At 36.9% G+C, this 22,761-nt stretch overlaps 1 protein-coding gene across 9 annotated transcripts in view; it reads left to right on the top strand.

Annotated features, from left to right (window-relative positions):
- Positions 1 to 22,761, top strand: part of LOC137652539 (uncharacterized) — a 316,341-nt gene that overhangs the window by 256,650 nt on the left and 36,930 nt on the right. For 3 of the 9 annotated variants that reach the window (XR_011046354.1, XR_011046351.1, XR_011046350.1), the window contains exons 2-3: positions 14,718 to 14,907; positions 21,900 to 21,982. The gene's annotated coding sequence lies outside the window, so the exon portion shown is untranslated. Of the gene's footprint in view, positions 1 to 3,161; positions 3,176 to 7,304; positions 7,502 to 10,478; positions 10,631 to 14,717; positions 14,908 to 21,899; positions 21,983 to 22,761 lie in introns of those variants that run through there. The other 6 variants (XR_011046357.1, XR_011046356.1, XR_011046355.1 and 3 more) reach the window with 4 other exon arrangements.

The raw sequence follows: 22,761 nt of genomic DNA, 5'->3' as shown, positions 1-22,761 counted from the left end.
CTACCCAAGACTAGAGTACAATGGTTTGATTTTAGAGTGGCCTTCTAGAAGAACTGGTTACCATAGCTAAAGAGTTTCTTCGGCCCTTACCAAGAGGAAAGTGGCCACTGAACAATTACAGTGCAGTAGTTAACACTTAGGGTGAAGGGGAATTGTTTGGTAATCTCAGTGTTTTCAGGTGTATGAGGACAGAGGAGAGTGTGTAAAGAATAGGCCAGACTATTTAGTGTATGTGCAGGCAAAGGGAAAATGAGCCATAACCAGAGATAGGGATCCAATGCCATTGAATTTATATTAAAAGTTATGTGCCGAATTTGAATGCAGCTGCTTCTAGTCTACTGCAGGACAAAGGCCTCAGGCATGTCCTTATTCGTGTCTTGGGTTTGACCATTTCATCACCATGCTGGCCACCTAGGATTGGTGATGGTGGGAGACTTTAAGACTGATTGCTTACAGCAAACCAAACTAGTATGGGTGGCCCTGATTAGTACAGCTTTGCTGATCATGGCATTACACAAACCCTTTCACCATGTTTAGGTATCCCCACTCAGAAATATATATATATATATATATATATATATATATATATATATATATATATATATATATATATATATATATATATATATATATATATATATGTGTGTGTGTGTGTGTGTATACCGTATATTTACAAGCTAAATATGGTAGATTAACATTTAAGTTAATAATAATAATCTATAAATAAATTTTATAACTCATGCATGTGAATTATTATTATTATTATTATTATTATTATTATTATTATTATTCTTTAAAGTATCCTATTATTACTTAAAAGCGACATTGTATCTCAAGGAAATATAATATGTTTTTTTCCAAATTAAATATATGATTGAAAAACGATAAAAACTCATTAATACTTAATCAAATAAGTGAAAAAAAATTATTCACACAAGGAACGCTTCCTCTGTCAAAATCAGCTGATCGTTTGTAAACACTTTCGCTTTCATCCCACCAGTTTGGTCCCCGCAACACACTAACCCAAACCACTTTCGCTTTCATTTGACCGTCCCCGCAACACACGAGGAGACTCCTGTCTGCCTTATTATTATTATTATTATTATTATTATTATTATTATTATTATTATTATTATTATTAAACTACAAACGAATAGCAACCACTGTACTTTATATAGTAAATTGAGCCTGGCCTGTATATTTAAACTGAAACACTATTAATAATTATTGATTTTACGACTAGAAATGGTCTATTGCTAAATAAAGTAGGCATAAATCGTATAAATTTGACGGGAGTTTATCGCACATAAGGTTTATCCATGTTTCAGCAGTAAGCCTAAAGCCTGAATGAGGCATAAACCAATTTGTTTCACATTAGGAGTCATCTCCTTTTAAAGTACACACACACACACACACACACACACACACACACACACACACACACACACACATATATATATATATATATATATATATATATATATATATATATATATATATATATATATATATATATATATACACCCCTTGGTAGTAGGTTGGCCAGGACACCAGCCACCCGTTGTGATACTATCACTAGAGTTATTGGATCCTTTGACTGGCCAGACAGTGCTACATTTGATGCCTCTCTCTGGTTACGGCCAATTTTTTCTTTTCCTACATATGCACCAAATAGTCTGGCCTATCCTTTACACATTCTCCCCTTTCTTCGTACACTTAACACTACTTTCCTCTTGGTAAGGGTAGAAGAGACTCTTTAGCTATGGTAAGCAGCTCTTCTAGGAGAAGGACACTCCAAAATCAAACCATTGTTCTCTGGTCTTGGGTAGTACCATAGCCTCTGTACCATGTTCTTCCATTGACTTGGGTTAGAGTTCTCTTGTTTGAGAGTACACTCAGGCACACGATTCTATCTTATCTCTTCCTATTTTATATTTTTATAATTTATATATGAAAGATCTATTTTAATGTAACAGTTTTTGAAATAATTAATTTTAATTGTTTATTACTTTTTCATATAGTTTATTTATTTCCTTTTTTTCCTCATTGGGCTATTTTTCCCTGTTGGAGCCCTTGGGCTTATAGCAAATTAATATGTATCTGTTTCTGCACTATTTGGCCTAAGGAAATCAGGGTAACATAAGATATATCGACTTATAAAAGGAAATATTTATTTTAATATTGTTACTATTCCTAAAATGTTCTATTTTTCCTTATTTCCTTATTTCCTTTCCTCGCTGGGCTATTTTCCCTGTTGGGGCCCCTGGGCTTATAGCATCCTGCTTTTCCAACTAGGGTTGTAGCTTAGCATTTAATAATAATAATAATAATAATAATAATAATAATAATAATAACTGAAATATCTGAACTTGTCCTTCATTTCCCACTATTTGTTTATTTAATGGTTTATCAAGTACTTATAAACATCAATGTACATTTTCATATAGATAAAGTTTAATTTTGATAAACCCATGGTATATATAATTACGAAAATTCTAAATAAAAATAATGCACTAATTCTCAAAAATATTTGAAAATCAGTTGTACATTTTTACATTTTTCACATAAAAAGTCACGGAATATATAAAATATATATTCTGTTTTATTCATTATTATTTTTTATGCATTCAAATTAAACAATTTGATTTTTACTAAAATAATACAAAATTATCAGCTGTTCAGGATCAGCTGACTGAATGACTATTGCCAAGTTGGAAAAAATTCCTTCGTAATTCTTGCAATTTGAATCCACCCAAAATCGTATATTAAAAAGCTCTCAGTAATTTAAATTACATCAAAATATCATTTTAAATTATTAATGAATGAATAATAATTTAAATAATACGATATTTTTAATTTTATTAGGATTTTCTTTACGTCTGTATGCATTTCTTAACATTGATGTCTGGACACACTGTCATTTGTTTATCTCCGTGAGTCCGTATTCAGTTTCGGCCGCTAGCTCACCTGATGTATTATTTCCTCTATAAGTAAGTTATTTTAGGTGTTTTTATTATATTTTATTACATTTAATTAAAGTTTTAAGTACTTGCGAACGGTAAAAGCTGCTTAAACTACACCAGGTTTTATGAATTACAGATTTTACGATAGAATATTGAAATTTCAAAATCTCATGGCCAGAACTTTTGACCGGCCGTGTTTATTTCCTCTATAAGTAAGTTATTTTAGGTGTTTTTATTATATTTTATCATATTTAATTAAAGTTCTAAGTATATGTGAACGGTAAAAACTGCTTAAACTACACCAGGTTTTATAAATTACCGAATTTACGATAGAATATTGAAATTTCAAAATCTCATGTGGCCAGAACTTTTGACGGCCGTGTTTAGGGGCTATATATCTTTATATATTAATTGCTACTATTTGATATATTAGTTTTTTTCGAAGCAGTTACGTTATTTCCTGTTTTATATTATCGTACGAGTTGTAACAGCAATGGGTTTGTGACATACAGTAGCTATTTATATAAGAAAACGGAATTTTTTTTTTTAACTCACAGCAAATTACGTAAGAAAAATCATATTTTCTTAGATTTCTTGTTTTATATTGTTCTGTTGATGATATTTTCATAAGTATATCCATCTTTTTTTTTTTTTTAATCACCACCACCCTACACAAACCCTAGGTGAGAATTGGCCTTTAGAGGGGGGGGGGGGTTTGTGAACCCCAGGTAAGAATGTGTCTTTAGGGGTGTGTGGCAATGTAAACTACCCCTATGTCCTATGATAATAAACAGCTGATCCCAACATAAGAAAACTAGCAAATAAAATTCATATTTGTGCTAGATTAATGGTAAAATTATAGTTATGGACAGAATATGGAGCCTTTTGTAGGGTGACGGCCAGATCCCGTAGAAAACGGGAATATTCTGAACTGGCCGTCGTTATAAAAACGATTTTGGCGGTAGGTAGTAGGTTGGCCAGGGCACCAGCCGCCCGTTGAGATACTACCACTAGAGAGGTATTGGATCCTTTGACTGGCCAGACAGTAATGCATTGGATCCCTCTCTCTGGTCACGGCTTATTTTTTCTTTGCCTACACTTACACAGAATAGTTTGGCCTATTCTTTACATATTCTCGTCTTTCCTCATACACCTGACAACAATGAGATACTTAACACTTCTTCACCCAAGGGGTTAATTACTCTACTGCAATTTGTTCAGTGTACTTTCCTCTTGGTAAGGGTAGAAGAGACTCTTTAGCTGTGGTAAGCAGCTCTTCTAGGAGAAGGACACTCCAATATTAAACCACTGTTCTCTAGTCTTGGGTAGTGCCATAGCCTCTGTACCATGGTCTTCCACTGTCTTGGGTTGGAGTTCTCTTGCTTGAGGGTACACTCAGGCACACTATTCTATCTTATTTTTTTTTTCTTCCTCTTGTTTTTTTTTGAAATGGTGTGTTGGGCAGGCTTAATAGAAGGGCCATGGATGCCTGGTGGTTTATCAAGAGGTTGTCTTTTCCTTTTTCTAATTCTTTTTCTTCTCAAAACCATCCTTACTGTCCTCCCTTCAGTTGAAGTGGCTATCCTGGAGGGTATTTAGCCTTGCATGGTGTATCGGCTCCTCCATGTTGACCAGTTTTTCCGACTTTTTACTATAGTCTATGGGTATCATCAATCACTTTGTTTATAATTCTGTACGTATTGTTTTTGTTATAATTCTTGTTAATCTAGTTTTTAAGTATGATGTCTCTTTTTTTATTTCTATTAATTCTTATGCTGTCTGGAAACATTGAGCGAAATCCGGGACCAGTACGTCCTAGATTTCGTCAATGTCGTCTTCTGTATTGCAATATTCGTGGTCTTCATGCAAATATCCAAGACCTTACAGTTGCGTCCAGACAGTATGATATTCTTTTGTGCTCAGAAACTTTGGTTTCTAATATGAGGCACTCATCTGAGCTCCTTATAACTGGTTTTAAGAAGCCAATAATGTTGAAACGTGATACCATCCCTAGGGCCAGGGGAATGGCGGTGTATATTAGGACCGAGTACCCTGCTTCTCATAAGTCCTGCTATCAATGTGGATGTCATGAGATTCAGGTAATAAAAGTTTGTGGCAGGCATAACAACTTTTATTTATGTTCGATCTACCGGAATCCAGACATGGATGATTCTATCTTCGATTGTCTTCTTACCATTATGGCCAAGATACAAGAAGAAGATAGAAAGGCTTCTTTTGTCTTTGTTGGTGATTTTAATGCTCACCATAGGGAGTGGTTAAGTTCTATCTCTCCTACCGATCGCCATGGCTTAAGAGCTTTAGACTTTGCCTCTGAATCAGGCTGTGAGCAAATCATAAATGAAGCTACTCACAGGTCTGGTAATTGCTTGGACCTTGTATACACTGACTCCCCTGGCGTTATAACTGGTAAGGTTGGTTCTCCAGTCGGGACATCTGATCATGCCTTGATTTCATTATTAGTGAAGACTGAGCAGCCTGTCCCTGATATATCATATTCTTGTAAAATTTATATGAAATCCCAAGCAGACTGGAATGGGATTTTACATGATCTTTTGTTCTTGAATTGGTCACAATTATATAATAGTGTAGATCCTGTTGTCCCTTTGAATGAGAATCTAGTCAACATAATTGATAGGCGTATCCCTTCTCGTGTGCTAAGGTACCGAGTGAAGGACAAACCGTGGTTCAATGATGATTGTAGACGTGCTTTTTTGGAGAAGCAGGAGGCCTATCAACTTTGGAAGGGTAACAGATCAGATTTGACCTGGAACAACTATACTCAGCTTCGAGCTTTTGCTCAGAGAGTTTATGCCTCAACTGAAAAGGAGTACAATTTAACCATAAAAGAAACCCTTTCTGGTACAACTCAGGAACATAAATGGTGGTCTACCCTTAGATCTGCACTCTTTGGTGTAGATGCAACAGTTCCTCCTTTACTTAAACCAGATGGCTCAGTCACTCACTGTCCAAAGGAAAAGGCAACCCTTTTGGCTGATGTTTTTGACAGTAAACAGAGTAATGAAAAACTTGAACTTCCTCATTCCTGTTTTCCTGAGGCTAAACTAACTAGTTTAGCTTTTCGATCTCGTGAGATTAAAGCTCTGTTGATGGACCTTGATGCTTATGGAGGTGTAGACCCAAATGGTATTTTTCCTTTGTTTTTTATAAAGACAGCAGATTTCTTAGCTCCAAAGTTATCTGTTATTTTGCGCAAGTTAGCAAGAAGAGGAGCTTTTAGCACTAGTTGGAGAATTGGTAATGTTACTCCTCTATGTAAATGTGTTTGCGGTAGCTCAAGTCCCACTGATTACCGCCCAATTTCCATAACTCCCATATTATCTAAAGTTTTTGAACGTCTTCTGGCAAAACGTCTTAATAGGTTTGCTGAAGGTAATCATCTCTTCCCTAGTTTGCAATTTGGTTTTCGTAAAGGCCTTGGAGCATGTGATGCCCTTCTTACAATCTCCAATGCTGTACAGAAATCCCTTGATTGTGGTCGGGAAGTTCGTATGATTGGCCTTGATTTTAGTGCTGCCTTTGACCGTGTTAATCATGAGGCCCTTGTTTTCAAACTGAAACAGTTGGGAGTGGGTGGGTCGTTTCTTAGCATTATTATTGATTTTTTAAGTAATAGATCTCAAAGAGTTGTTGTTGATGGGCACCATAGTGATTATAGGAATGTGATATCCGGTGTTCCACAGGGTAGTGTTCTTGGCCCATTACTTTTCATACTATATACACATGACATGTGGTTTGGCCTAGAAAACAAGCTTGTTGCATATGCAGATGATGCTACTCTCTTTGCATCAATTCCATCCCCTGAATGTAGATCTAGGGTTGGTGAATCCCTTAATAGAGATTTAGCTAGAATTAGTGCATGGTGCAAATTATGGGGTATGAAGTTGAATCCTAACAAAACTCAAAGTATGATTGTAAGTAGGTCAAGGACGGTGGTTCCTCAACATCCGGATCTCAGTATTGATAATGTTTCTTTAAATATGTATGACTCTTTCAAAATTTTAGGTGTGATTCTCGACAGTAAATTTACTTTTGAGAAACATATAAGGTCTGTGTCTTCTTCAATTTCACAAAAAATAGGCTTATTGAGAAAGTCTTTCAAGATTTTCGGTGATCAATCTATTCTGAAGAAGTGTTTTAATTCTTTCATTCTACCTTGTTTTGAGTATTGTTCTCCTGTCTGGTCTTCAGCTGCTGATTCTCATCTTAATTTGTTGGACAGAAACTTACGGTCTATTAAATTTCTTATTCCTGATCTAGATATTAATCTCTGGCACCGTCGTTCAATTAGTTCATTATGTATGTTGCATAAGATTTTTCACAACTCTGACCATCCTTTACATTCAGATCTCCCTGGACAATTCTATCCTGTTCGTAATACTAGGCAGGCAGTTAATTCTAATAGCCAGGCCTTCTCCATCACGAGGCTCAATACTACGCAGTACTCTAGAAGTTTTATTCCAGCTGTGACCAAGTTGTGGAATGATCTTCCTAATCGGGTGGTTGAATCAGTAGAACTTCAAAAGTTCAAAGTTGGAGCAAATGCTTTTTTGTTGACCAGGCGGACATAGTTTTTTATAGTTTATTTATGACATATTTGTTTTTGATGTTGATAGTTTATTATATGACATGTCTGTTTTGACGTTGTTTCTTATTTTAGAATGATTTATTGTTAATTTGTTCTCTTCATTTATTTATTTCCTTATTTCCTTTCCTCACTGGGCTATTTTTCCCTGTTGGAGCCCCTGGGCTTATAGCATCTTGCTTTTCCAACTAGGGTTGTAGCTTGGATAGTAATAATAATAATAATAATAAAAGAAGCTATCTTAAAAAACTCACCTAACCTATGCTAAAAGCCGTGTCCTTACCCAGGGGGGCTGCGCCCCCCCGGACCCCCCTTACACAACATATTTAAGATCCGTAGACCATTTCCAAACGTATTTATTCTATACAAGATAACTGTCGGAGCGATAATAAGCAAATTAGGACGCTTAGCCGTAGCACTACAAACTACCCCAGAATATTTTGAGCCAAAGAAAAGTTCTTCCTGTAGTAAATAATTTGCTTTCACTGAATTTTACCTTCATTTCAACAGCAAATAAACCAAAAACCTGATTAACCGTCTAAGAACGGGGATATTTTTTATAAATCTAATGGTTTTTGCCCTCTATGTGCTCGCTTTCCACACGGAAAAAGAAAAAGAAGCTCTTATGTGCTGGCAAGGGGTTTATGATGAGTTGCGCACGTTAACCCCATTATTATTATTACTTAGGTAATTAAGTTTTTATTTGTAGTGAAAATGTAATTTTTTAAGAAAAAACTTTTTTTTCTTTAGGAGACGTCTGTCTTTTGGTAGAAAAGCTTTTTCCGTCTGTAGCTATTATAAAATTTATTCCTGTTTTTATAGTGTTCTGTTGGTGATGGTTCCCCTACAATAATGCCAGGTGAGAATCAGTCTTTAGGGGGATGGCAATGTAAACTACCTTTAAGTCTAAGGTAATAACAGCTGATCCCAACATAACAATAAAAAATAAAGAAATTCTTTATTTCTGCTAAATTAACGTTTGAAAACCACTGGTGTAGGTATGGGGTGATGGGGTTGGATTTTTTATGTTCCCCCTAGGCCTCCAAAACAGGGGAAGAAAGTGTTATTTTTCCTCACTGGGCTATTTTCCCTGTTGGAGCCCCTGAGCTTATAGCATCCTGCTTTTCCAATTAGAGTTGTAGCTTAGCAAGTAATAATGATAATAATAACTCTACAAACTTAATGCCCCAGTCCCCCAAATATCTAGCTACCCCCTAGGGTGAAAAGAACCCTTGGGAATGACTGTGACAGAGGTACCTCGCTCGAACACCGTTTTCTCCCTAGCACCATTTTCTATATCTTTTAACATGTTCCAATCCAAAGCACAGTGATATGACGTCACTCGAGGGATTTTTGCACGGCTCGGGCTCGCTTCGCCAGCAAATAAGCACAGTCTCGCTAATGCATTCTACTTGAAGCAATATGGGGATGCGCATGCCAGCTGCGTCTGTCACTATTTCTGGGACCATAATGTTATAGGATTATTAAGCTGACTTAGGATGTCATATAGTCTTAACTTTTTGGTCCATCTGATGTTTTTGGGTGAAGGGCTACGAACTTTCTTATGATGTATCAACATATTTAGGACACTCACTATCTTTTGGAAGAACACTTGTATACTCAAAATCTAGAAAGTTAGGGAATTATTACAGTGACGTGTTTAACTTGGTTAGGTTACAACCCTCACAAGTGTCAAACATGAGGTTTATGACTGAAATAAATATTTTTGATTTGAAATGGACCACCAAAGCACACTTTTTAATGTATTTAAGGAAAACTTAATAAAACCTATTTATTAATATATATCAAGAATCTGATAGGGCAATTTTAGACGAAGCTTGGTCAAATCGTCAGAGATAGAGATGCGTCAAGTGTAACGAATGCGTGAAAAGGCCTTTGTCTTAATACTTGTCCCTTGAAAACTGCCACTAGCCAATAGTAATACATTCTCATTGGAGCGCTGTGCTTAGTAGGTGGAGTTACAGTATATTTAGGTGAAAATTGTCAAAATGGTCAATGAGTATGAGTCAAGTTAAATGGAAACAAATGTACAAACTTAACCCTTTTACCCCCAAAGGACGTACTGGTACGTTTCAGAAAACACATCCCTTTACCCCCATGGACGTACCGGTACGTCCTTGCAAAAAACTGCTATTTACAATTTTTTTTGCATATTTTTGATAATTTTTTGAGAAACTTCAGGCATTTTCCAAGAGAATGAGACTAACCTGACCTCTCTATGACAAAAATTAAGGCTGTTAGAGCAATTCAAAAAATATATACTGCGAAATGTGCTTAAAAAAAAAAATAACCCCTGGGGGTTAAGGGTTGGAAAGTTCCAAATAGCCTGGGGATATAAGGGTTAATAAGAGCTAGTAATTGTGACACATGAAACATTAACCCTTTTACCCCCAGGCTATTTGGAAATTTCCAACCCTTAACCCCCAAGGGGTTGTTTTTTTCCCAGCACATTTTGCAGTATATTTTTTTTAAATTGCTCTAACAGCCTTAATTTTTGTCATAGAGAGGTCAGGTTGGTCTCATTCTCTTGGAAAATGCCTGAATTTTTTCAAAAAAATATCAAAAATATGAAAAAAAAAATTTTTATAGCATTTTTTTGCAAGGACGTACCGGTACGTCCATGGGGGTAAAGGGATGAGTTTTGTGAAACGTACCAGTACGTCCTTTGGGGGTAAAAGGGTTAAGAAACAACTTGGAAAACGAGCAGACTTAAACTAAGTTTAATTTTTTTCTCATCTTGCAATTGATTAAGGTCTATTAGATTTCTTATTTCTGATCTAGATATTAACCTTTAGCACCTTTGTTCAATTAGTTCATTATGCATTTTGCGTAAGATTTTTTTTCTAATTCTGACCATCCTTTACATTCAGATTTCCCCGGACGGTTCCATCCTGTTCGTAATACTAGGCATGCAGTTGATTCTTATAGTCAGGCCTTCTCCATCATGAGGCTCAATACTACACAGTACTCTAGAAGTTTTATTCCACCTGTGACCAAATTGTGGAATGATTTTCCTAATCGGGTAAGTTAAATCTGTTGAACTTCCAAAGTTCAAACTCGCAGCAAATGTTTTTATGTTGAACAGGCTTGCACAAGTCCATTTATAGTTCATAAATTAAATATGTTTTAGTGTTGTTTATGTTTTTAAAGTATTTAATTTTAGTTTTTATTACTTATATCGTTTATTTATTTCCATATTACTTTTCCTAACTGGGCTATTTTTCCTTGTTGGAGCCCCTGGCTTATATCAGCTTGCTTTTCCAACTAGGGTTGTAGCTTTGCTAGTAATAATGATGATAATAGCAATAATGTGTTTCAAAGAAATGGGTTATTTACCAAAGAAAAATATAAACGAGAACGTCGTAGGTGTGTGGAGACAAGAAATTTACAGTAATGATGAAAATAAGTGTTCCTGGTGTTAGATTTTAAACTGTTTAAAATTTTCATTTGTGAGCGAAGCAAGCCACTGCGATGCAAAAGCCATTTGAGGGTTATGATATGAATTATAGGCATTTATGAGACCATAATAGTGACCCAAGCGAAACAATTCGCGGCATAGCAAAATCCGAAGTTTTTGTAGCTGGTTGGGACGAACTGGGTCAAGTTAATGTGGGTAAATATTTACTATAGCACAACACTCCCAATGAAGGAAATAGGAAGTGTTACTTTTGTATAGGTACTTTGAAGTGTTCCGATGCAAGTTGAGAGAAACTTCCCTCAAATGGTTTTTGCTTGGACGTGGCTACCCTCGCTCTCCAAGCGGAAAGGTAGCGAGAAATAGTTACCGGTACATAGAAAAAGTTACACAATTATAATCCAGGGAAATGCTTGGCATATATTGCTGCTAAAGTAGCTTGTATCTTACTAGGATATTCAGACTGTAGCTTGTATTTGACTAATGATTTAGGTAGGAAAAGGTGAAAATTATTAGTGTATACATTTATTTTATTTAAGGAGTATTTCTTTAGGTTGGAAGTGTACTTACTTTAGGGAAAACTTTTTCTAAGGAAATGTTTTCCCGTCTTAAGTTATATAAATTTTAGGTCTCGAATGTGAATCCATTGCTATTATGTTAGTTTGCGAGACTTCCTGGTTCAAGGTATAGTACTTCAATCCCAAAAATGTCTGTCTTCAACTTTGGTTTAGAGCTTGGTACTGAACGATACAAGCCTTTATATAACGACGGACAGGGGCTCGTGGATAGAACACTGTCTAACCTAAGCTTCCCAACCTAACCTAACCTACAAGGAGTGTCCTTACTTACTTACCTAAAGGGGAGCTAAGACCCCCACGGGAATCCCCTTAGACTGCCTCATTCTTAGCGATAGGATTGAAAATAGGCTACTGAAAACTTACTATATCGTAAGAAATTATCTTGATGTGCATTGGTTTATCATTTATTATTATTATTATTGGTTGCTAAGCTACAACCCTAATTGGAAAAGCAGGATGCAATAAGCCCAAGGGCTCCATAAGTTTTTGTAGTTTATATATGAAAGATTTATTTTAATGTTACTGTCCATTACTTCCCTCATAGTCTATCTTCCCTGTTGGAGCCCTTGGGCTTATAGCATTCTGCTTTTCCAACTAGGGTTGTAACTTGGCTAATAATAATGATAATAATAAACACAGAATAGTGTGCGTGGGTGTATCCTCAAGCAAGAGATCTCTAATTTGACTTTTGAAGACTGATAGAGAGGCTATGGCATTACCCAAGGTAAAGATTGAAGAACAATGGTTTGCTTTTGTGAGTGTCCTTCACCTAGAAGAGCTGCTTACCATCGCTAAAGTGTCTCTTGTACCCTTGCCCTTAAGAAGAGAGTAGCCACTGAACAATTACAGTGCAGTAGTTAACCCCCTTGAGCAAAGAATAATTGTTTGGTAATTTCAGTGTTGTCAGGTGTATGAGGAGAGAGGAGATTGTGGAAAGAATAAGCCAGACTGTTCGATGTTTGTGTAGGCAGAGGAAAAAGGAGTCGCAAGATTTGCTTTTTGGTAGGAACAAATCGCTAGTTTTTAACCCTTTTACCCCCAGGCTATTTGGAAATTTCCAACCCTTAACCCCCAAGGGTTATTTTTTATTCAAGCACATTTTGCAGTATATATTTTTCAAATTGCTCCAACAGCCTTAGTTTTTGTCATAGAGATGTCAGGTTGGTCTCATTCTCTTGGAAAATGCCTGAATTTTCTCAAAAAATTATATAAAAAAAAAAATTGCAAATAGCATTTTTTTGCAGGGACGTACCGGTACATCCATGGGGGTAAAGGGATGTGTTTTGTGAAACGTACCAGTACGTCCTTTGGGGGTAAAAGGGTTAAAAAGTAAACCCAAGTCGTCTTATGTTACTTTTCCTGTCCCAACAACCCCAGAAATCTCAGATTTAAGGTCAAATTGGGAGCTCGGGGGCGTGTCAGGTTGAGTTAGCTAACTACTGCCACCTCTCGATTAAAGGGATCACATTTATATTGTCAAGAAAATACATTTATCATTTATTTTGGAATGTATTCAATGCATGAAGGTACACCATTCTGGTGTCCTTGTTCGTTAGGCAGTAGAAATTTTTGCACTTAGAGAGTAACTGTTAGATTTTAAGATTAGAATCCAGATGGTTTAAGACCATGAAGACAAATACAGTATAGTTTTTGGGATAGTCATAGGTCATGCTATATTCCAAGGATTAAAACTGTCATAGTTGCAAGAAGATAGGTTCTTCTTAGCTAGTCTTGGGTAGTGCCATAGCCTCTGTACTATGGTCTTCCACTGTCTTGGGGTAGAGTTCTCTTGCTTGAGGGTACACTCTAGCACACTATTCTATCTTGGTTCTCTTCCTCATTGTTATTTTGAAGTTTGTATAGTTTATATATGAAAGATTTATTTTAATGTTTTGTTCTTAAACTACTTCTGTAGTTTTTCCCTTATTTTCCTTTTCTTCATATATACAGTACCTATATACTGTATATGTATCTATAATTCTATTTTGTGTAAACACACACACACACACACATATATATTTATTTATTTATCATCGTAATCTCCTATGCCTATTGACGCAGTCATCTCTAAAATGAGTTTTTAAAACAATACTTCTCCATTCATCATCATCATCTACTTCATAGTCCTCAGCCATGTAGGCCTGGGTCTTCCAAAACTTTTAGTGCCTTGTGGAGCCTAGTTGAAGGTGTGGTGAACTAATCTCTTGGAGTGCAAAGATCATGCCCAAATCATCTCCATCTACCCCTCACCATGTTCTCATCCACATATGGGACTTGAGTAATCTCTCTTATAGTTTCATTTTCTAATCCTGTCCTGCCATTTCCATCCATCCATATACCAAAGGCACTTCCCCCAACTTTGGGGGGTAGCCGACAACAACAAGAAACAAAACAAAAACCCCAAAACTAGAGTGCGGGGAGCAGTCACTCTCCCCCCAGCTCCATCTCTTTGTTGCTGTCTCACAGGATTTTTTATACAGGAGAGGGGGTTCCCAGCCCCCTCGTCCCGTCCCTTTTAGTCGCCTCTTACGACACGCAGGGATAACGTTGGCGCTATTCTAATTGTTTTATGCCCCCGCGGCCACAGGGGGCATTTAACTTCTAATATTCTAATATTCTAATATTCTTGAGAGGGCTTTGATGTAAAATCTACAAAATCATTGTTATACCACAACTCATGTCCATACAGTAACACCGATCTCGCTAAACTGATATATAACCTGTAATATGTAATTTCAGGTGATGTGATTTCAAATTTTTACTTGACCCTTTTACCCCCGGGGTATTTGGAAATTTCCAACCCTTAACCCCCAAGGGGTTATTTTTTTCCCAGCACATTTTCAAATTGCTCTAACAGCCTTAATTTTTGTCATAGAGAGGTCAGGTTGGTCTCATTCTCTTGGAAAATGCCTGAATTTTCTCAAAAAATTATCAAAAATATGAAAAAACATAATTTTTATAGCATTTTTTTGCAAGGACGTACCGGTACGTCCATGGGGGTAAAGGGATGGCTTTTGTGAAACGTACCAGTACGTCCTTTGGGGGTAAAAGGGTTAACTTAGCCATTGTCTGATTTGCTATTTTCAATCTTTCTGATATAAAGTTATCTTTTTCAGGTGAAGTAAGGAATATATTAGTGTGCACTAAGATGTTTACTGGCAAGTGTAATGGATCAGGGGAAAGGAACTGGAATAAATTTATGAACTCCCAAGGTTCTAGCACAGCCTGGCAACCAGTCGATCGGGGGTGACAGGATATTAGGGTCACCCGAAGTCTAAAGAGGGGAAAGACTACCAACCTTATATGGTAAGCAGCTCTTCTAGGAGAAGGACACTCCAAAATCAAACCATTGTTCTCTAGTCTTGGGTAGTGCTATAGCCTCTGTACCATGGCCTTCCACTGTCTTGGGTTAGAGTTCTCTTGCTTGAGGGTACACTCAGGCACACTGTTCTATCTAGTTTCTCTTTCTCTTGTTTTGTTGAAGTTTTTATTGTTTATATAGGAAATATTTATTCTAATGTTATTATTCTTAAAATATTTTATTTTTCCTTGTTTCCTTTCCTCACTGAGCTATTTTCCCTGTTGGGGCCCCTGGGCTTATAGCATCCTGCTTTTCCAACTAGGGTTGTAGCTTAGCATTTAATAATAATAATAATATAACATCAATGAACTTTACCTACTCTTGACATGTAAAAGGTAATACAGTACAGTAGCTATAGATATCGGGTGGAAATTCTATGTAGTCGAGGTTTAATATGAAGAATGTATGCAAATGTGGTTTGGGAAATGCGTATGTTAGATTTTTTTATTCTGTAGTTAGTATATTTAATGAACTTTTATCTTTAGTATTTAATAGATTGTATAATTATATCTTAAATTAATCCTTTTACCCCCAGGCTCTTTGGAAATTTCCAACCCTTAACCCCCAGGGGGTTATTTTTTTCCCAGCACATTTTGCAGTATATTTTTTTTTAAATTGCTCTAACAGCCTTAATTTTTGTCATAGAGAGGTCAGGTTGGTCTCATTCTCTTGGAAAATGCCTAAATTTTCTCAAAAATTATCAAAAATATGAAAAAAATAATTTTTATAGCATTTTTTTGCAAGGACGTACCGGTACGTCCATGGGGGTAAAGGGATGAGTTTTGTGAAACGTACCAGTACGTCCTTTGGGGGTAAAAGGGTTAATCTATCATCATCATCTATCCCTATTGACGCAAAGGGCCTCGGTTAGATTTCACCAGTCGTCTCTTATCTTGAGCTATTAAATTGATTTTTCCCCATTCATCATCTCGTATTTCATGCATCATAGTCCTCATCCATGTAGGCCTGGGTCTTCCAACTCTTCTAGCGCCTTGTGGAGCGCAGTTGAAAGTTTGGCGAACTATAGTCCATTTCTTTTATTGAGGCAGATTTGCACCGACTTGCAGCGGTGTTCTTTTAGCTCGGAAAAGTTTCCTTATCGCTGATTGGTTAGAATTATTTTGTCCAACCAATCAGCGATCAGGAAACTTTTCAGAGCTAAGAGGGCACCGCTGCGAGTTGGTGCAAATATGCCTCGGTAAAAGAAATGGACTATAGTTATTCTTAGAGTTGGACTGCTTTTCCTGTTAGAGCCTTAGGTCTTGTATCATTTTGTTTTTCCATTCAAGACTATAGCTTGGATAGTAATAATGTTATCTGATGATCCTGTGGGTATTTTTCATAACTCATTACTGTACTTTCATATATACAGAAGGTCCTGAACTTAATTTTCAGAGAAATGAACACAAATCCAAATAAAAATAACAAAGATACAGAAATATTGTAATAAAACAATATATCTTTTGATACATACATACATACACATATACCAAGGCACTTCCCCCAATTTTTTTGGGGGGTAGCCGACATCAACAAATGAAACAAAAACAAAAAGGGGACCTCTACTCTACGTTTCTCCAGCCTAACAAGGGACTCAACCGAGTTCAGATGGTACTGCTAGGGTGTCACAGCCCACCCTTCTCCCGTTATCCACCACAGATGAAGCTTCATAATGCTGAATCCCCTACTGCTGCTACCTCCACGGTCATCTAAGGCATCGGAGGCAGCAGCAGGGCCTACCGGAACTGCGTCACAATCGCTCGCCATTCATTCCTATTTCTTTTGGTGCAGTAGTCAAAACAGCATTTGTAAAAACTTTATATCTATTTCATATGGAACCTGACTATTTGTTGACTTTTGTAGCTAGAAATCATAGGCATGAGATTCAGGTTAGGCCTACCTACCTTTGGCCAAGATTAAACAAAATTGGGCTTAAAACAATTCAACTTGCTAACAGCTTCTTTGAACCAAGTTTGTAAGTTAATGACCTTCCGTACATAAATGTTTTGGCCTTAACCCTTTTACCCCCAAAGGATGTACTGGTACGTTTCACAAAACACATCCCTTTACCCCCATGGATGTACTGGTACGTCCTTGCAGAAAAATGCTATAAACATTTTTTTTTTCATATTTTTGATAATGTTTTGAGAAAATTCAGGCATTTTCCAAGAGAATGAGACCAACCTGATCTCTCTATGACAAAAATTAAGGCTATTAGAGGAATTTAAAAAAAATATACTGTACTGCGAAATGTGCTGGGAAAAAAATAACCCCTTGCGGGTTAAGGGTTGGAAATTTCCAAATAGCCTGGGGGTAAAAGGGTTAAACTTGTTTGTTGCTTATGCAGATGCTACTCTTTACATCAATATTATTTGCTGGTTGTACACCCTTAGTTACTGAATCCCTTGATAGACACTCTAGCTACGGTAAGCAGCTCTTCTAGGAGGAGAACACTCCAAAATCAAACCATTGTTCTCTAGTCTTGGGTAGTGCCATAGCCTACGTACCATGGTCTTCACTGTCTTTGGGTAGAGATAGCTTGCTTGAGGGTACACTGAGGCACACTATTCTATCTTATTTCTCTTCCTCTTGATATTTTGAGTTCTTTATAGTTATGCATGATTTATTTTAATGATATTGTTGTGCTTAAACTTTTCTTGTAGTTTATTTCCTTATTTCCTTTCCTCACTGGGCTATTTTCCCTGTTCCAGCTAAAGTTGGTTCATAGTGCTAATTATTGGGATAAAGTAGAACCCTGACAAAACTTGAATGTACGATCATTTTATTTTTATTATTACTTGCTAAGCTACAACCCTAGTTGGAAAAGAAAGAAGATATAATCCCAGGGGCTCCAACAGGGAAAATAGCAGAGTGAGGAAAGGAAACTAGGAAACAGAATATTTTAAGAACAGTAACAACATTGAAATAAATATTACCTATATAAACTATAAAAACTTAAACAAAACAAGAGGAAGAGAAATTAAATGGAACAGTGTGCCGAAGTGTACCGACTAACCCAAGACAGTGGAAGATCATGGTACTGCTCAAGACTAGAGAACAATGGTTTGATTCTGGAGTGTCCTTCTCCTAGAAGAGCTGCTTACCAAAGTTTCTCTTCTATCCTTACCAATGGGAAAGTGGCCACTGAACAATTACAGTGCAGTAAGCCCTTGGGTGAAGAAGAATAGTTTGGTAATCTCTGTTGTCTGGTGTATGAGGACAGAGGAGAAAATGTAAAGAATAGGCCAGAGTATTTGGTGTGTGTGTGTGTTTAGGCAAAAGGAAAATAAACCGTAACCAGAGAAAAGGATCCAATGTAGTACTGTCTGGCCAGTCAAAGGACCCCATAGCTCTCTAGAGGTAGTATCTGAAGAACAGTGCTCCTCAACATCCACATCTTTTTATGGACAAAATGTAGCGGTATAAGTCTACTTTTACAAATTGTCATCTGTCGTCAATTACCCCAAAAAATATTGGCCTTTTAAGAAAGTAAGATTGTTGGTGATCAATCTATTGTAAGGAAATGTTTTAATTATTTTGTTCCATCTTGTTTTGAGTGTTGTTCTCCTGTCTGGTCTTTAGCTCCTGACTGATTTTAATTTGTTTGACAAAAACTTGGCAATCTTAATTTCCTTCTTCCTTATTTGGATAATAATCTGTTGTTGGTACGACCATGAAACAGTATCCAATTATCATGTCGTCATGGATTCGCAAGGTCATCGACCTGGCAGTTAATCCTGACCCTTCTCCACCACGATGACCCAGAGCTCAGACATAAAGGGCATTGCAACGTCCCTGGTGTTAAAAAAGAACTTCTCTGTGGCGCAGGTATTGCAAGCGGGCATGTGGAAGTGTTTTAGACCTTCACCCACTACCTGCAAGACATAACCCACAGGAGCATTGAAGCATTTTCCATTGGTCCTGTGGTGGTGGTGCAAGTGGTCTAAACACCTCAAGCTCCTTGATGGAAAAGTAGCAGAGGGTTGAGGGACGAGGTTACTCAGGTTAGTGTGGGGTGAATAAGTTAGAATGATTGGTTTCTTTCTATCCTTCACATTCCTCTCCCTTGGGGAATCATCATCATGGTACTCGGCACAGCTGACCTCACCTCTCTGCAGGTTAGATCCATTTCCCTGTGTAATTTAGTATAGAAATTATACTTGTTGCATCCCCAATACCCCTTGCGAGAAGAAATTGGATAAGGTCTAGTACTCTGATTCCTATGACTGAGAACCCGTACCTAGACCAGCCACATTGTTAGTGTCACAAACACTGCTTGCACAGGTCGCTAGTGTACAACATTTTTTAGTGAAGCGCAGGGTTCCTACTGCTAACAATCTATATCGTAACGAGAGAACCTCGGTCAAATGCCAAGTCAGTTGGCACAGATTTCCTCCCTCCTACGAGGTAAGTCATCCCCTATAAATTGTGAGAGTTTGTATTGAGTGATAGAACAAATGACAAATTTAGAAGTTATTTGTATTTTTCCTAATGATACAAAGTTAGAGCTATTCATACAAATTGGCCTGCCAGCCCTCTCCCCCAAGAAAGTCCTACCTGCAAGCAAAGAGGGTGATCAGCCCAGGTGTGTGTGAGTGAGCTGGGTAGCCGGCTACCTCTATCCCTCCTGCCATCTAGCGGTTGGGTTAGTTATCCCTCGACAAAATCTTAAGGCTCGTCTTTCAGCCACGCCCAAAGTAATATCCCTTATAAATAACTCCAGGTTTGTTTCGTTAGGAAAATGCAAATTACTTTCAAATGTCATATCATGATAAAACATTGCATACTCAAACCTTAGTTCATTACTCTCATTCAGTGTTATGTATTTTCGTTTAAGATTTTGAATTACCTGCGAGTGTAGGTGGGTTTTCCATACTATGATGTTCTGGTCTTGAGGTGTAGGATCAAGGTGTTTGGTGGCAGAAATTTGTTGCATATTCTCTGATTTTCCATTAATATGTCTTAAAGTACAATCATCAGCACCTTGAATGGCATGCATTCTTACTCAAGGTATAATTTCGTTCCAGGAGTAAAGCATTTGTTGAACCACTGCGTGAAAAGAATAGCTGTGGTCCAGGAAGCGTATCTTTTTATTCCTCTAGACGTGTGGGTTTTTTTTTTTAGTGACAAACGACACTTGACCTTATCATATGACCTGCAGCATTGAAAAAAATAAGCCGATCATTCCATGTCTTGAACCTGGTTGCTTTTTTTTGTTGCATTTTTTGCATAGTATCGGCTTTTATTCCCACGCCGATACTATACAGTACAAACCCTCATCTTCTAAAAGTTGTACGTTTTCACCTTGGCTGAAACTCGGATGTCAAAATTTGTCATTGGGTTTTGGTAGTTGATGGTGGGCTGGGAGGAGGTACTGTGTGTTGGTTACCACTTCGTTGTGTTTGAAGGAAATCAAGGAAAAAGACAAAAGGTTTTGTAGTTTTCTCAAAAACTAACTGAATGACGGGTTTTGTGTAACCTACTATTATACAATTTTTTTTCCTATATAAGAGGATTCCTATTGCTGTTTATTCCCTTGCAAGTGTGGATTTGTGATATGGTAAGAGGATTCCTATTGCTGTATATTCCCTTGCAAGTGTGGATTAGTGGTATCATGGTAACTGAGAAGTAGGGCATTGTTGCAGGCCGTTGATAGAAGACATTACCTCTACTGCATCTTTCCTTCCGACTGGTAGTGTAAAGAGACGAAGACGAGCTTTCTCTTTCCCTTTATGGAGAAAGTTTTCCTATAAAACCTATCAAAAAGAGTGGCATATAAGTGTCTCCATGGGAGAGACAGTGTTGCCAAGGAATTCCAGTGACTCCTTCATCGAAGGGATGGATAAGACAACCCCCGAGAGGTTACTAGATTGCAGCACTCAAAGGTGCGTCGCATAAACCGTTCAAGCATTCTCCTACAGGAACGCTACCTTACTCGCCTGTTAGTGTGTGCTCTTTCTGATGCTCGGCAATCGGAAAGTGGAATATAGTCGACAGTCTATCTCCTCATACGGAGCGAGTTACTGCTCACCATAGCTAAAGTGTCTCTTTTACCCTTACCAAGAGGTCAGTCTCTATGATATTATTCTATCCCTTGCCTCTGCCATTCATGAGCAACCGTTAAAACCTTTGCACCTTTAGAAATTAATGATTTCAGGTGTTCATATATATCAAAGTACTATTTCCACAGACGGGTAAAATTCACAGATGGAATACATACCATGTTAATTCATAGATCGGTTTTACTTTTTTTACTCTTATACCAGTAACTTTTTATGATACATTTTCTTTAACACACTGCAAGACATCCTAGGATCATAACCAGCCGTTTTAGTTATAAGAATTTCTTCCTTCTTAAGAAGTTGTTGATGGAGGTTCAAGCGACTTCTCAGAGAGGTGGCAGGGGTCTGGGACTCCCTCCCTCCCCCCCCACCACCTGTCTACCAGTAACTACTTATACCTCATTATAATTTTTTACGCAGATTCCAGCTTCGCTGTAATCATACTCCTAATACAGTACAGTACAGTACAGTACTCAGGTTTGTAAACTGTTGTAAGGAAAAATACCTATTACATTTAAGATGTGATTGTTAAGGAATTTATAAAATAAAATAAAATCAATTTGTAATATGTGTAATATGAATGTGTGAATGAATATTTTGTGTTCGTTTGACATTCATAGTTTTCATGATTTTTATCTGTTTGAAAAAGAATTGTTAGATATGAAAAAAAAATTCATGATTGCACTGAATAACTTTCCCTTCTTGAGTAAATCACATTATATTAATGTATTCAGTTCCACTTTAAGACAGAAAAGGCCAAACTTGCAATTACTGGCAGTATAATCTATGAAGATATAAAGGTCTCATGAATAATCTTAATTATTTTTTATTTCAATTCCGGTGCAAATTTGTTAATATTTAAAAATTTTTTTTAGGAGCCAAAGGATTGGCAAAAAGACGGGAGTAAAGCTTGAAGAGCCAACATCTGACTCTTCAATTCTTCATTGTTATTAAAAAAGTGAGTTAAACTTGTATTGAATTTGTCATAGTTAGTTCAATGAACTAGGGGAAAGGTGGTGACTTGAAACGTGTCTGTAGGTGCTAAGTAGTTACGTGAGAAATCTGATACTTTTATTATCACCTTGAAAATCTTTAATGAATAAATGGACTAATATAGTGGTTCCCAAACTGGGGGGCGCGCCCCACTAGGGGGGCGTGAGGACGATACAAGGGGGGTGTGAAGTCATCTGCTCGAAATTACTTGTTTAATAGAATAATAAAATCATTAAAAGAACAAATATCTGTCATTACATACATGCATCCATCTCACTAAATTTTACCAGAAATTGTGCTTAGTGTCATAAGTATTTCCAAATATTATATGCCATGTTTTCAAATTATCTATTCTCAAAATTGCAACTCAATTTTGCCAATTTGCTAATGTTCAAACTTTTTTTCGCTCACTTTGAACCAAATGTTTTGTTTTTAGTTACTGGAATGTACTATTATTTGCTTGAGTGGCTTTCATTATTAAAACATAATACAAACAGAAATCTGTTTTCCTGTACAATGCTAAGAAATAAATGTAAGAATCATTTCATATAAAAAAAAGAGAGGAGTGGGGGCGTACGGGTCTACTGGAAGCAAAAAGGGGGCGTCAGGTAAAATAGTTTGGGAACCACTGGACTAATAGGTCAGTTTATATGTTTGTATCATCCAAAATTGGATGCTATGGTAGGTAAATAATTTTCAGCTCTTCCTCAATCTAGGGAAATTATTTTCAGTTCCGTAACTGAC

Source organism: Palaemon carinicauda, chromosome 13 (genome assembly GCF_036898095.1).
Source record: "Palaemon carinicauda isolate YSFRI2023 chromosome 13, ASM3689809v2, whole genome shotgun sequence".
NCBI classification, from domain to species: domain Eukaryota; kingdom Metazoa; phylum Arthropoda; class Malacostraca; order Decapoda; family Palaemonidae; genus Palaemon; species Palaemon carinicauda.
Note: the sequence above shows the minus strand (reverse complement) of the source record. Positions and strands in the feature narration are given on the sequence as shown.